A 14,682-nucleotide genomic window follows, 5' to 3' on the forward strand; every position below is an offset into this window, starting at 1 on the left:
AGGTGCCAGGGAACCTGCTCAGGGGGTCCCCGCAGCACCTGAACCCTTGTCCAGCAGGGGAAGCAGCCAGCCTCGGGCACAGGCCAGAGCTGTCAAGCCCCAAGCCAGGCCTGGGCTCTCCCCGAGCCCCCGCGCTGCGGGCCGGCTCGCCCCAGCGTCAGCCCACCCGGCCCGGCCCGCGGGGCACCCGCTGGAGACCTGCCTCAGCCCCGAGCGCGCCGCCCACGGGCTCGCCCAGCGGCCCGGCCCCCCCGTCGGGCATCGGGGGCGCACAGCCCGCCCCACCGCGCTCCCGGCCCGGCCTTACCCTGCGCGGCGCTCGGCTCCGCTCCGCTCCGCTCAGCTGGCGGCGCGGCCCTTTATGGGCGGCGGCGGAGCAGCGTCACCTCGCGGGGAAGCCCGGAGCCCCCGCCCCGGAGCCGAGCCCGGCCCAGCAGCAGCGGGGGGGCCCGGCCCGGCCCGGCCCGGCCGCCGCCTGGTGACTCGCCGCAGCTGTCAGCCCGGCCCGGCCCGGCCCGGCGGGCGCCGCCGGATGCTGTCACGGCTGCAGCGGGCTCCCTCCGGCCCGGCGCCCGGCCCCTCCTCGGGAGGCGGCGCCCTCGGAGCCGCGCCGGCCCGGGAGACCCGCGGCCGGGCCCAGCCCTGCAGTTCCGGTGCGCGCACAGGGACCCCCTCCCCTTCTCCCCCCCCAGCGACATGGGGGTCACCCCCCGACCCGGTCCCCTTCTCCCCCCACACGGGGGTCACCCCCCGACCCGGTCCCCTTCTCCCACCCCGCTTTGGGGGTCACCCCCCGACCCAGTCCCCTTCTCCCCCCCGCCGACATGGGGGTCACCCCCCCGACTGGTCCCCTTCCCCCCACGGGGGTCACACCCGACCCCTTCTCCCTCCCAGCACCCCCTCCTTCTCCACCCCCAGGGGGTGTACTGCTCCTCCGAGGAAGCTGAGGCCCAGCTTGCTGTGAGGGTTCCCCTGGAAGGATTTGGATGGGAAGTGTAATACCCTCCCCACAGGTCCCTGGGGATGTTGAACCCAGGGCCTGTAGTAGACACCTCTGCCCTGAAAAGACGGTTACTCACCTTTGTAACTGTTGTTCTTCGAGATGTGTTGCTCATATCCATTCCAGTTAGGTGTGCGCGCCACGTGCGCGTTCGTCGGAAGACTTTTTACCCTAGCAACACTCGGTGGCCCGGCTGGGCGCCCCCTGGCATGGCGCCGCTATGGCACCGGATATATACCCCAGCCGGCCCAACCGCCCCTCAGTTCCTTCTTGCCGGCTACTCCAACAGAGGGGAAGGAGGGTGGGTGTGGAATGGATATGAGCAACACATCTCGAAGAACAACAGTTACAAAGGTGAGTAACTGTCTTTTCTTCTTCGAGTGATTGCTCATATCCATGTCAGTTAGGTGAGTCCCAAGCCTTACCTAGGCGGTGGGGTCGGAGTGAGATGTGGCAGAATGTAAAACTGCTGAGCCAGAGGCTGCAGCATCTCTTGCCTGTTGAACCAGAGCATAATGCGAAGCAAAGGTATGAACCGAGGACCATGAAGCTGCGTGACAGATCTCGTGGGTAGGTACATGAGCTAGCAAGGCGGCAGATGAAGCCTGAGCCCTGGTAGAATGCACGGTGATGTGGCTTGGGGAAATATGAGCCAAATCATAAGTGCGGATGCACGCCATCACCCAAGATGAGATCCTCTGAGAGGAAACAGGTAGGCCTTTCCTTTGGTCTGCTACCGCGACAGAGAGTTGGGGCATTTTACGAAATCGTTCTGTCCGCGCAACATAAATGCGAGCGCTCTACAGACGTCCAGGGAATGCAATTGTTGCTCCCATTGCATTGAATGTGGGTAACATGAAAGGCCAAAACCACCTTAGGGAGGAAAGCCAGGTGTGGTCATAACTGCACCTTGTCTTTGTGAAACATACTGTACGGCAGAACTACCGTAAGAGCCCTGAGCCCGGAGACTCGTCTGGCCGATGTAATGGCTATGAGGAAAGCTGTCTTCCAAGACAGGTATAGCAGTGAGCAGGTCGGTAATGGCTCAAATGGGGGAGACATGAGTCTGGTTAAAACCAGGTTGAGGTCCCAGGTGGGGCTGGGCGGCATACTTGAGGGTGTAAGCGCTCCAAGCCCTTGAGGAACCTCGAACCCATAGAGTGTGAGAACATGGAACGCCCACCTTAGCCTGGGTGGAAGGTAGAGATGGCTGCCAAGTGTACCCTCAGCGATGACACCGCTAGGCCCTGCTGTTGTAGGCCAGAGGTAGGCCAAATAGAGGGGATCGAGACCTCAGTAGGAGTAAGAGCAAACGTTTCGCACCTGTAGGAGAAACGCTTCCACTCGGCCAGGTACATTGACCAGGTGGAAGGCTTCCTGCTACCCCGGTTTAGTCACGCAGCAGCCACACCGTAAGGTGAAGAGACTGCAGGTCCGGGTGGCGAAGCCTGCCATGGTCCTGAGTTATGAGATCTGGGTGGAGTGGCAGGGTAATTGGGTTGACAGGCTGAGCAACGTGGTGTATCAGTGCTGCCTGGACCACACTGGAGTGATCATGATGATGTGCGCTCTGCCCCTGTGGAGTTTGAGCAGGACCCAATGAACCAGCGGGAACGGTGGGAAGGCATAAAGGCGTTGGCCCTTCCATGGCATCAGGAAAGTGTCCGAGATCGATCCCGGGAAGAGACCTTTGAAGGAGCAGAACATCTGGCATTTCCTGCTCTTGCGGTAAGCGAACAGGTCTATGTGGGGAAAAGTCTCCACTTCTGGAAAACAGAATGCATCACATTGGGGCAGAGCCACCACTCGTGAGACAGGAAAGACCTGCTGAGTAGAAGCGCCAAGGAGTTCCGAACACCTGGGAGAAAGGACGCTACCAGATTTATCGAGTGGGCTATGCAAAAGTCACAGAGATGGATGGCCTCCTGACAAAAGGGAGAGGACCATGTCCCTCCTTGGTTGTTTATGTAACACATGGCTGTTGTGTTGCCTGTAAACACTGAGACACCACGGCCTCGCAGCTGCTGCTGGAACCCCTGGCATGCCAGGCGGACTGCTCTCATTTTTGGACGTTGATGTGGAATGCCAGCTCCTGAGAAGACCAAAGGCCTTAAGCTCAAAGGTGACTGAGGCGAGCACCCGAGCCGAGAGATGACATGTCCGTCATCAGGGACAGTGATGGCTGGGGCGGATGGAACGGCATCCCTGCCCACACCAGGGAGGGAGTTAGCCACCATTCTAGGGAGCCTAGGGTGCTCGAGGGAATGGTGACTATCGTGACCATTGGGTCCCTGTCCGGACGGTATGCCGAGTTGAGCCAAACTTGGAGAGGATGGAGGCGGAGCTTGGCATGTTTGGTTACAAACTTGCAGGCAGCCATGGGACCCAGGAGACCAAGACAAGTGTGAGCCAAGGTCGCTGGGAAAGTCTGCAGACCTTGGATGATTGTTGCCATCGCCTGAAACTGCAGCTGTGGTAAGCAGGCTCCGGCTAGGTCGGAGTCCAGGATAGCTCCTAGGAAGTCTAACCTCTGCGTGGGAACCAGTGGATTGTTCTATAGTAATCATCAGGCCTAGACATGTGAATAGGTCCTTGACGATGCCCACATGCTGAGTGATTTGTGTCTCGGAGTCTCCTTGGATAAGCCAATCGTCCAGATACGGAAAAACGCATATCTGACGTCGGCGAAGGTAGGCGGTGACTACGGCCATACACTTAGTCAATACCCGTGGGGCTGTAGAAAGGCCAAACAGCAGGACCGTAAACTGGAAGTACTGACGGTTGGCTAGAAAGCGGAGGTATCTCCTGTGCGGAGGGAAGGTGGCGATGTGAAAGTACGCGTCCTTCAGATCGAGGGCGGCATACCAGTTTCCAGGATCCAAGGACGGGATAATGGTTCCCAGGGATACCATGTGGAACTTCAACCTTATCATAAACTGGTTGAGTCCTCGCATGTCTAGGATAGGTCTGAGACCTCCGTTCGAGTTGGGGATTAGGGAATAATGGGAGTAAAACCCCTTGCCCCTTTCATCCATCGGCGTCTGCACCTCTTGTAAGAGGAATTGCTCGTGAGAGGGGTCCCTGAAGGGGGGACAGGGTTGGAACAAATTGGAGATAGTACCCATACTCCACCGTGCGTAGGACCCAGTGATCTGAAGTTAACTGGGACCACACCAGGAGAAAGTAGGAGTGGGATCCCGGCCTGTAACTGGTACGCTGCCCTCGGGCGCACTTTTGAAAGTTCGTCTTTGTTCCCGGTGGTGATTGCGAAGGACCTTGATCTTGGCCCTCTAGGGGTCCTGATGGTCGTCTGCGACCATCTCGGCCGCGCTGTCTGCCAAAGTCCTGTCTCTGGCTAGGCACAGAGTACGGCGGTGTGGTTGGGGACGGAAAGGCCTGTGTTTGGTGGCCGGCGTATGCACGCTGAGAGAGCGCATTAGGACCCTGTTGTCCTTCAGGCTTTGCAGCCTGGGGCTGTCTTTTCGGCGAAGAGGCCTTTACCATCAAATGGTAAGTCCTGAATGGAATACTGCAGCTCCGACCGGAGGTTTGAAACCTGAAGCCATGAGATGCGCCTCATGGCAACACCCGAGGCCAGAGTCCTGGCTGCTGAGTCTGCTGCATCCAACGAGCCTGGAGGGAAGCTCTGGCCACCTTTTTCCCTTCCTCCAAGAGGGCAGCGAACTCTTGGCGGGAGTCTTGAGGGAGAAGCTCCATAAACTTAACTACCGCCACCCAGGTATTATAATTATAGCGGCTAAGCAAGGCTTTTTGATTTTCCACCCAGAGCTGTAAGGCCCCTGCAGAGTACACCTTGCGGCTGAGTAGGTTCATTCGCCTAGCCTCCTTCGATTTCGGGGCTGGCGCCTTCTGGCCATGCCATTCCCTCTCCTTAATGGACTGAACGACTAGTGAGCAGGGAGGACAACGGACATACAAGTAGTCGTACCCCTTAGAGGGCACCATATATTTACGCTCGACTCCCCTGGCCACAGGAGGGATAGAGGCTGGGGACTGCCACATAGTATTGGCATTCGCCTGGATGGTCCGAATAAACGGGTAGGGCCCCTCTAGTGGGGCAACCGCCGATAGAATGCCCACTACCGGGTCCTCTACCTCCGGGACCTCCTCCACCTGGAGGTCCATATGGAGTGCTACCCTCCTTAGGAGGTCCTGATGGGCTCTCAGGTTGTTGGTGGGCACATCAGAATCGCAGTCCTGAGCATAAGAGCTGTCTGCGTGGGATGACACTGATGCGTGTCTGGATTGCCACGGAGGTGCTGAAAAACCATGGGCAGAGTCTCTGACTCTATCGGACCTTGCCCAACTCGGCACCGGGGACTGGCACTGGGAGGCGTACCGGTACCTGGAACGAGATCCAGACCTGCGACCAGAACGGTGCCGGGAGGTCGACTGAGATCTCGAGGCTTGACGTTGAGAGCGGCTACGGGAGTCACGGTGCCTGTAGCGGTGCCAGGAGCTGGAACGGTTCCGAGAGTAGCAGGTCGGCGAACAGGATACCGACCGGTGCTGCGAGTGCGACCGGTACCGAGGAGGAGAACAGCGCTGGGACTGCAAGTGGTGTCGGGAGCGGGCGTGCCGACGGGACCTGGAGCGTCTGCGGGACCGTGATCATGAACAGTGCTGCCCTGCTGTTCCGACAGAGGATGGTCATATCAAGAGAGGCTTGCCAAGAGACTGTATTACCCGCACCGGCAGTGCCGGGGTCAGGCAGCATTGACTCTGTCATGGCAATGAGATCCCTCGCCGTTGGGAATGTCTCTGGCGTGGAGGGAACAGTAGGCTCAACCACAGCGCGTACCAGGGAGCTGTCAGGCACCGGATTCGACAGCCCTTGTGGGACCGGGATCAACGGTGCCGACGCCGTCAGTGCCTCGGCAGGTGTTGGTGCTGGGCAATCCGACTTAGACAGGCTCTCTGGCTGCGGTGCAGTTGGCGCGGAAGCAGCAGGAGCAGGGGGCTCAACCACGGCGCGTGCCGGGGGGCTGTAAGGCACTGGATTCGACGGCCCCGTTGGGATCGGGATCGACGGTGCCGATGTCGTCGGTGCCTTGGCAGGTGTCGGTGCCGGGCGATCCGACTTAGACGAGCTCTCTGGCTGCGGTGCAGTTGGCACGGATGCAGCAGGAGCAGGGAGCTCAACCACGGCGCGTGCCGGGGAGCTGTCAGGCACTGGATTCGACGGCCCCGTGGGACCAGAATCGACGGTGCTGACATCATCGGTGCCTCTGCAGATGTCGGTGCCGGGCGATCCAACTTAGACGAGCTCTCTGGCTGCAGTGCAGGTGGCATGGAAGCAGCAGGAGCAGGGAGCTCAACCACAGCGCGTGCCAGGGAGCCATCAGGCACTGGCAGGAGTCGTCGTAGGCTCTCTCGACCTCGGAGAGAGGGAGCGGTGCCGAGTCGACTTCGGTGCCGGCGACGGCTGGTGCCGAAAGGCCTTGGCAGTACCGGCGGGGTCCGGTGCCAAGGAGGCGCTTATGCCCGCCGATTGATCATCGCTCGGTGCCAAAGGCGGAGGGGTAAGTGAAAGACCCGCTCCTTTTTGTTCTCGGCTTAAAAGCCTTGCAAATGGGGCACTTAGCTGTCAAGTGCGATTCCCCAAGGCACTTCAAGCAGGAGTCGTGCGGATCTCCTGTCGGCATTGGCTTGTGGCAGGCCGAGCACGGTTTAAAACCCGGTGAGCCAGGCATGGGCTCCGGCACCGTGTGCAGGGAAGGGGCTACTCCCTGAACCCCGCTAACTATTACTAAACTAACTATGCTAGTAAAGAAAAAACATATAACAATATAAATATATATATATAAAGGGATTATAACTATATAACTATATACACGAGAGCTACGAGTAGCTAGGGAAGTGGAGGTCAGCTAAGCTGCGCTCCACTGTTCCAACGACCGACACGGGCGGTAAGAAGGAACTGAAGGGTGACTGGCTTGGCTGGGGTATATATCCAGTGCCATGGCGGTGCCACTCTAGGGGGTGACCCAGCCAACCCGAGTGTTGCTAGGGTAAAAGTCTTCCGACGAACGTGCACGCGGTGCGCGCACACCTAACTGGAATGGATATGAGCAAGCACTCGAAGAAGAACTAGAAATTAGCTTCACCTTGACCGATCCCTGAGAACATGTACTAACTGCTTACACTGAACAATCTGTTCCTCCTTCTGTTTAGCTGTGGTCTGACTACCTCTCCCAGACCCAGGGAAGAGTGCAGTGTAGCTTGAAAGCTTGTCCCTCCCCAGCAGGAGCTGGTCCATAACATCACCTGACCCACCTCCACAGCCACCCTCTGTGGAACAGGTGGGGAAAGGACAAACACAGACCCGCTCTGATGAAGAACATGAAGTGGAAGAAACTGGAGAACAGTAACCAGGTCCGTAATGTGGCCATGGGTATTATTCACTCCTTGGGCCAGGGATGCCATCAGAACAATTTGGGCCCAACAGCCTGTCTTCCAAACCAGCCACTAGTAGACATGTCCCCAGAACATTAGCAAGTACTGATGGGAACAGTGTGTTTCAAACATAAACTTTCCCTGCAGTGCAACCCAAGTGCTGCAACCTTGAGCTTGCTAGAGCTGGAATGAGAGCCTGAACGAGAAATGGACTAGCAAGTATCGGGGTAGCCATATTAGTCTGGATCCACAAAAACAGCAAGGAGTCTGCTGGCACTTTAAAGACTAACAGATTTATTTGGGCATAACCTTATGTGGGTAAAAAACCAACACTTCTTCAGATGCATGGAGTGAAAATTACAGATGCCAGCATAAATATACTGACACATGAGGAGAAGGGAGTTACAAGTGGAGAACCAATGTTGACAGGCCAATTCAATCAGGGTGGATGGCTCTGGTTCTCTACTTGTAAGGTAAAAGGAGGGTTTAGTTACAGCCCAAGTACATTTGCATTTTGAATATGACTGTGTATTGAGTCCATGTATAAAGAGCATGGGCTGAAGCCAAACCTGTTTCTGAGTCACTGATAACTTGAAAAAAAATGATCTTGAATGCTTCCAGATCAATGTCCTAACAGATAAAGCACAAGATGAGGTATTAGTTGGTTTGTGCAACAGACCACCCAGTCGCACTAGGGAACAGGATGACTGGCTCTTCATGCACCTATCTATAACACATGGTGGGGGGAAGCTGAGTGATCATGGGGTACTTCAATTTTGAGTGAAATACGCTGGAGGTCTCATGCTGCCAGTACCAAAACTTCATTGGAATTCCTGAATATTAGAGATGACAATTTCCTAATTAAAAAAATGTTTTACCCAGCAAGGGGGATTCTATATAAGACCTTGTCCTGACAAATAAAGAGGAACTGATCATAGAACTGAACATGAATGGTAATTTAGGAACACATAATCATGACTTGATCATCACATTTATAATGTGGAAGCAGAATAAAATCCAGACCAGTGATGCATATATTTGTTGCTTTAAAAGGGCCAATTTCACAAAGCTGAAAAAAATTATGAGCCAAATCATCTGGAAGGAGGAATTTAATCAGAAAAAAATAGAATAATTGGAAATTGTTTAAGAGCACTTAACTAGATGCCCAAAATGCACAATTGAGGAAGAAGGCTGTGCTGGTTAAAAACAGGCCTCCTTTCCAGGGAAAGTGATGGCAGCTATAAAAAAATTAAATATATAACAAATGGAAGAAAGGGGAAGTTGATAGTAGCAAATTGATAGTAGTAAATATAAATTAGAAGCTAGGAATTTGAGAAAATTGATAAAGGAAGCAAAAAGACACAAGAAGAAATCTATGGCCAGCCTTGTTAAGGACAGTAAGAAGGATTTTGTAAAGAATCCTAATAATGGTATTGGTCCCCTTTTAGATGGAAATGGTAGAATTATCAATAATAATGCAGAAAAGGCAGAAACATTCAATAAATATTTATTCTGTATTTGGGAAGAAACAGATGATATAGTCATATATGATAACAGACTTTCCATCCCACTAGAATCTCAGGATCATGTTAGCACCTACTAAAATTAAACATTTTTTAAATCAGAGGGTCTGGATAACTTGCTTCCAAGAGTTTTAAAAGAGCTGGCTGAGGAGCTGGCAGGACCACTAACGTTTACTTTCAAGAACTCTTGGAACACCAGGAAAGTTGCAGAAGACTGGAAGAAAGCTCATGTACCAATATTTAAAAGCGTAACTGTAATATCAGTCTGACATCGATCCTGGGCAAGATAACAGAGTAGCTGATACAAACTCGATTAACAAGGAATTAAAGGAGGGTAATATAATTAATACTAATTAACATGAATGTATGGATAATAGATCACAGCAAACTAACTCAGTATCTTTTTTTTTTTTGGATGAGATTATAAATTTGGTTGATAAAGTGATAGTGTTGATGTAACACACTTCTGTAAGGCATTTGATTTAATATCACAACATTTTGATTAAAAAAACTAAAATACAAAAATTAACCTGCCACACATTAAAAGGATTAAAAACTGGCTAAGTGATAGATCTCAGAATGGCATGGGTGTGACAGCTGCTGGAATATTGTGCAGTTCTGGCGTTCACAAGTCAAACAATTATTGGTGAGTGTTCAGAGAAGAAGCACAAGAATGACGAGAAGATTAGAAAACCTGCCTTACAACGATAGATCCGAGGAGCGCCATCTCTTTAGCTTAACAAAGAGAAGGTTAAGGGGTGACTTGACTACATCGCTAAGTCCCAACAAATATTTGATAATGAGCTTTTTAGTCTAGCAGAGAACAGTCTAACATGATCCAGAGGCTGGAAATTGAAGCTGGACAGATGCCAACTAGAAATAAGGGGCACACTCTTAGCAGGGAGGGTAACTAACCATTGGAACAATTTACCAAGGGTTGTGGTGGAGTCTTCATCACTGACAATTTTTAAATCAAGACTGGATGTTTTTCTAAAAAGCTTTGATTCAGGGATGACTTGGGGGCAGGTCTCTGGCCTGTGATATACAGGTCAGATTATAATCGTCCCTTCTGGCCTTGGAATCTATGAGGACATGAAAACCTCCTCTTTACGCCAAACCCCAGGACGGGGACTTCCGTGTAACTGAACAGATTCTGATCATGCATCTCCTTACAAAGAAGAGGAAATCACTTAGGTGTCAGAGGAGTAATTACAACAAACTAGCAATTGCACAGGAAACAGTCACTTTGGTAATTTGATGCTGCTGAGATTAACTAAGTGAATCAGCTTTGTGACTGGAAATTGGGTTCACGGGTAAGTTAAGGGAGTTTTGTTTCTTGAGCCAATTGTTCATTGAAGTAAGGTTTGCGGGACTAAAGGGCTAATTACGGGACTCCCCTCACAAAAAGAGAACCGCTCCTCATTTCCAGGATTCCTTGTAACAAAGCTGGTGCCTGGGTCATCACCACACAGGGCCCATCTGGGAAGGGTGAACTGCTACTTTCTAATAAAACTAAAAACTCCCTGTAAGGAATCTGGCCTCTCCGCTGGTAACGTACCCATCACTACAGGAACCCCATCCACATGAGGACATCACACCTGGGACAGGAATAGAGTCCACGGCCGAAAGGTCAGGGACCTACACCAGAGACCAAAGAAGCCCAGAGACAGGAGGGGATGGGACAAGATTGTCCTGGCCTCACACATGCCTCTTCTGGGGGCCATACATGCCATGAGTTCTCATCCTGCTCAAGGCTGCCAGCCCTGTGCCATTCACCTGGCTCAGCAGGGATGGTCCTGGAGCAATGCTGATACCTCAACCTGCACAAGGCACCATGCTCTGGAGCCAGGCTGGCTGGAAGTTTTGTCTTGTAACTGCATCCCCCACCTTGCCACATCCCATCAACAAAGCTTGGGCTTAGCACTCCCTAGCAGGAGTGGAGGGACGGATGGCACAAGCCCAGAGAGAAGGCAGGCTGCCAGCTCACACTGGTCCAGAGAGGGTGCATTTCTCCACAGGCTCAGGCTACCTGCCACTTAGAGGGAAGAACCAGGAGACGTGGAATCCAAAACCTTGGCTAAGAACAGGCCCCACAATCGAGGGATCTTCACAGATGCTCCTACTGTTCACCCTGACCGAATCCAGCCCATGAAACCTAGGCCCAACTGCACTGGTTCTAGGACACATGAATCTGCAGCACTTGTTGCTCCGGGAAAGGAGACCCTGGTGATTTTACTTCTGCGGACAGCTGGCACTTGCAATTTCCAAACGCACCTGGACCAAAGCAGGCTTGTTCAGTGCTGATGCCCACTTCTTATGTTGTGTAACTGTTAACTTCCAAGGTCATCTGGAATGACAGCCAATGAGAAAGAGCATTTCCTGGCTTGCTGAGATGCTGGATGGAACTCCAGTTATGTGGGACATCATGTGCTTTGCGTGTCATTGTCAAGCTTTTTGCTGTTATAGCTAAGTTTTTCACCAGCTGAGTTATGTGCTGAAGCTATCTGAGCAGTGGTGAAATCACATTAATTTGGGGGGGGGGGGCAGTGTGACACTCTGCCAGGGCAGGCAGCAAAATGTGCCCTGGCCCACAGCTGCGCTGCGTCAGTAGCATTAGGGCTTCCCTTGAAGCAGTGTACCCCTGGGGGGTTCCAGGACTGTTCTGCCCTCACTGCAGGGTGGGGGAGGGGCGGGCTCTTTGATGGCCAAGGATAAGCTACCAGAGATCTCCCCTCTCTGCAGTCTAGGACAGGGCAGCAATGACAGGACAAACCTCTGTGCAGCCAGCAGCTAACTGTGAAACAAGTCTCACTAGATACATAGAGCCCTGGAGCCTGAGCCATGCTTCCTGCTCCCAGGACATGTGCCAAGCAGGCAGACTGAGGGCAGCACAACCCTGTCTGAGTCAGGGTCTCTGGTGTTGGCACTATCAGCTGCTCCACTTGCCCCGGCACGTTGGGTGTAGACCTTAGGGCAGCACCTGAGGGTCACAGAGTACAAGGCCAGAAGGGACCATTATGCTCATCAAGTCTGAGCTCCTGTCTAGCAGCGGCCACTGACAGTCACCCAGCTACCCCTGCACTGAGCCCGTAACTTATTTCACCATTGCCCTTGGCAGTTTGGTCCAATGGTTAGTCATTCTCACGGTTAAACATTTGGGCCTAATTTCTAATCTGACTCTGGCTTCAGTTTCCAGCCACTGGATGACGGTTTGACTTTCAGAGCCATATGAATGTCCTGCCAGGTGCACACTGGACCCATAAGTGGGTCTTTCCATTGGGGAAAAAGGGCAGTTAGCACCAGGCAGGAGCAGCACACAGTTCACAACCTTTCCAGCTCCTGAGGCCCCTCAGCTGTGGCTTCCGCAGGAAGGCTCATCTGCTTGCAGCTCAGGCACTGCCACCCCGGTGGTTGGGTTTCCTGGAAGCAGAAACCTCTTCCTTTCTTCCAAGAAGATAGCAGAGAAATGCAGAAATGGGGTCAGTGCCTGTGACGCAGCCTGAAATCAAATTCTAGGGCAACGCAGGGCTGGGTGGGACCAGATAGGACCAAGGTTGCCCTGATGCAGCCTTACAAGGGCACCTGGAATTGCCCCACCTCCTCTTGACAGCTGTCCTGTATGAATCATGGCAGCCATTTTCTCCAAAGCGCTGGCCAAGCCGAACAGGTGCTCCTGTGACAAGGAGTGGCCGCACTCAGTAGTTAACAAACAAGTGCTCCCGTGATGTGGCACCGCACCTCAATGGTTAACACCTCAGCTTCTCTCAGTGAAATCCTGGGTAGCTGCTGTGCCAGTGCATCATGGCTACTGTCCCGGAGCAGAACTGTGATGGCACACACAAACCACAATCACTCCTGCTGCCTGGCACTTCGGGGAAGCACCAGCCAAGGCAGGCTCCGTCAGTCCCAGGCACCTGAGAAGGGTTTCCTGTGCCCACTCCCTCAGCACAGGAAAGAGGCTGCCCTTTTATTAAACCTTTGGGGCACCTGCCGTGGAAGTCCTTATTCAGGCAGTGAGCTACAGCTGCTATGCCCCTCTGAAGGGCAGGCTGGGGGGCCATGAAGGATGAATAGCGTCACTGCACATCAGAAGTGCAGAGCCCTGGGAAAGAGCACCAGGCTTCTCACTTCCTGGGCAAGGAAATGGCTGGAGTGATTGGCCATTCCACTGGGTTCACCTTTAATTAGTAGCCAGAATGGGAGTGTCGGGGCCAAGGGTCCTACTGATTGACACAAGGCCCATCCCATCATGGCTCTGGTTCTGGAAGCAGTTTTGTAAATATTATTGACACCTGGATGGGTGGCAGCAGGGTACCATGTGCAGCATGAATGGGCAAGGAGAATGGCAGGCCATGGTGTTAGCACCACCTGAAAAGCAGGAGGTCTCCATGCCTTCAAGCTGGAATACAGTATATGGCTCACCCCACTGCACTGGAGCATCCTATGGGAGCTCCTCACATGGAAGCATTGGAGACTTCAAGGCTCTGAGTGCTCAGCAATGTAACAACCAGGCTGATGAGTCTTACGGAATAACCCCAAAGTTCATGGCCACTCCAGCCTGGCACTGCTGGCTCAGCTCTAGTATTGGACAATGGGCATCTGATGGGGAATCACTTCCTCCTCTGCTTTGAGGACATGGCTAGCCCTCCTTCTGGCACAAGGGCAGATTTGATGCGTTGCCCTCAGTACTCAGGTGCACAAACAGTCCCTGTCCAGTGGAGCTCACATCATCTCACACAGGGATGAGATGGATCAAAAAGCAGCCACTCTCCTGCCTCCCACTTCCTGTGGCTGGTGCAGGCCAGCACACAGCAGTCAGGTTCTTCCACTGCCCAAGTAGGGACCAAGACCAGGCACTCACCACTGGGATGTGACTCATGCTCCTGGAGATCAAAATGAAACTCCTGCTCTTTCCTCCCACCACACTCTGCTCTCCTTTATTCTCCGTCATCACCCCTCATGTCTGAATCCCACTGCTGTCCTGCACAGCGCACTCCCCTTTCCTCCCTCGTGCAAGTTCTCGTTATCCTGCCTGAACACTACAGCCTCCCTCACTTCCACGCCCCAGCCCCAGCCGCTGAGCTCCCAGCCCCTCTGGTGCCCCTACACCCAGGCTGTCCCATTACAACTTCTTACTCAGCCTAGGCCTGGCTCAGATCTCATCCACCCTGCCGCCTTCGCCCTCCAGCCCCCGATCCCCCTGCGCTGCCCCTACCTGGGAAGCCTCCCAACCCGAGGGCCAGGCCCCCTCCGGGAGCAAACACCGCTGCTCCCTGCCAGGCCCGCCCCGGCTCCGCGGGGCTCCCAGGGACCCCGCGAGTCTCAGCGCAGCCGCGGCCGCCCCAGCTCCCAGCGCCGGCCGCCCGCCGAGCCGAGCCGAGCCGAGCCGGGCCGGGCCGGGCCGGGCCCGCCCCGCTCCTGCGGCCCCGGCCCCGGCCCCGCGCTCCGACCTCCGGCGGGGGCTGCACCAGCCGCACGCGGGACGGGGACCGGGCTCCCGGCTGAGGGGCGGGGGCGTCGCCGAGCTCCACGGGACTCCCCGGGGTGGGGGAGCGGAGGCGGGGCAGCGGCAGCGGCGACCCAATGGACACTCCGTCCAACGCCACCTTCCCACAATTCCCCGCGGCAGGGGCCGGACAGCCCATCATTTGCTTCCGGAAACTCTATCCCTCCTCCAGGACCCGTTATGACGTAGTTCCGATCAGTGGGCGTGTGAGAGCTAACTTAGTTTCCGGTTCCGGG

The sequence above is a fragment of the Gopherus flavomarginatus genome, chromosome 9 (genome assembly GCF_025201925.1).
Source record: "Gopherus flavomarginatus isolate rGopFla2 chromosome 9, rGopFla2.mat.asm, whole genome shotgun sequence".
Lineage (NCBI taxonomy): Eukaryota > Metazoa > Chordata > Testudines > Testudinidae > Gopherus > Gopherus flavomarginatus.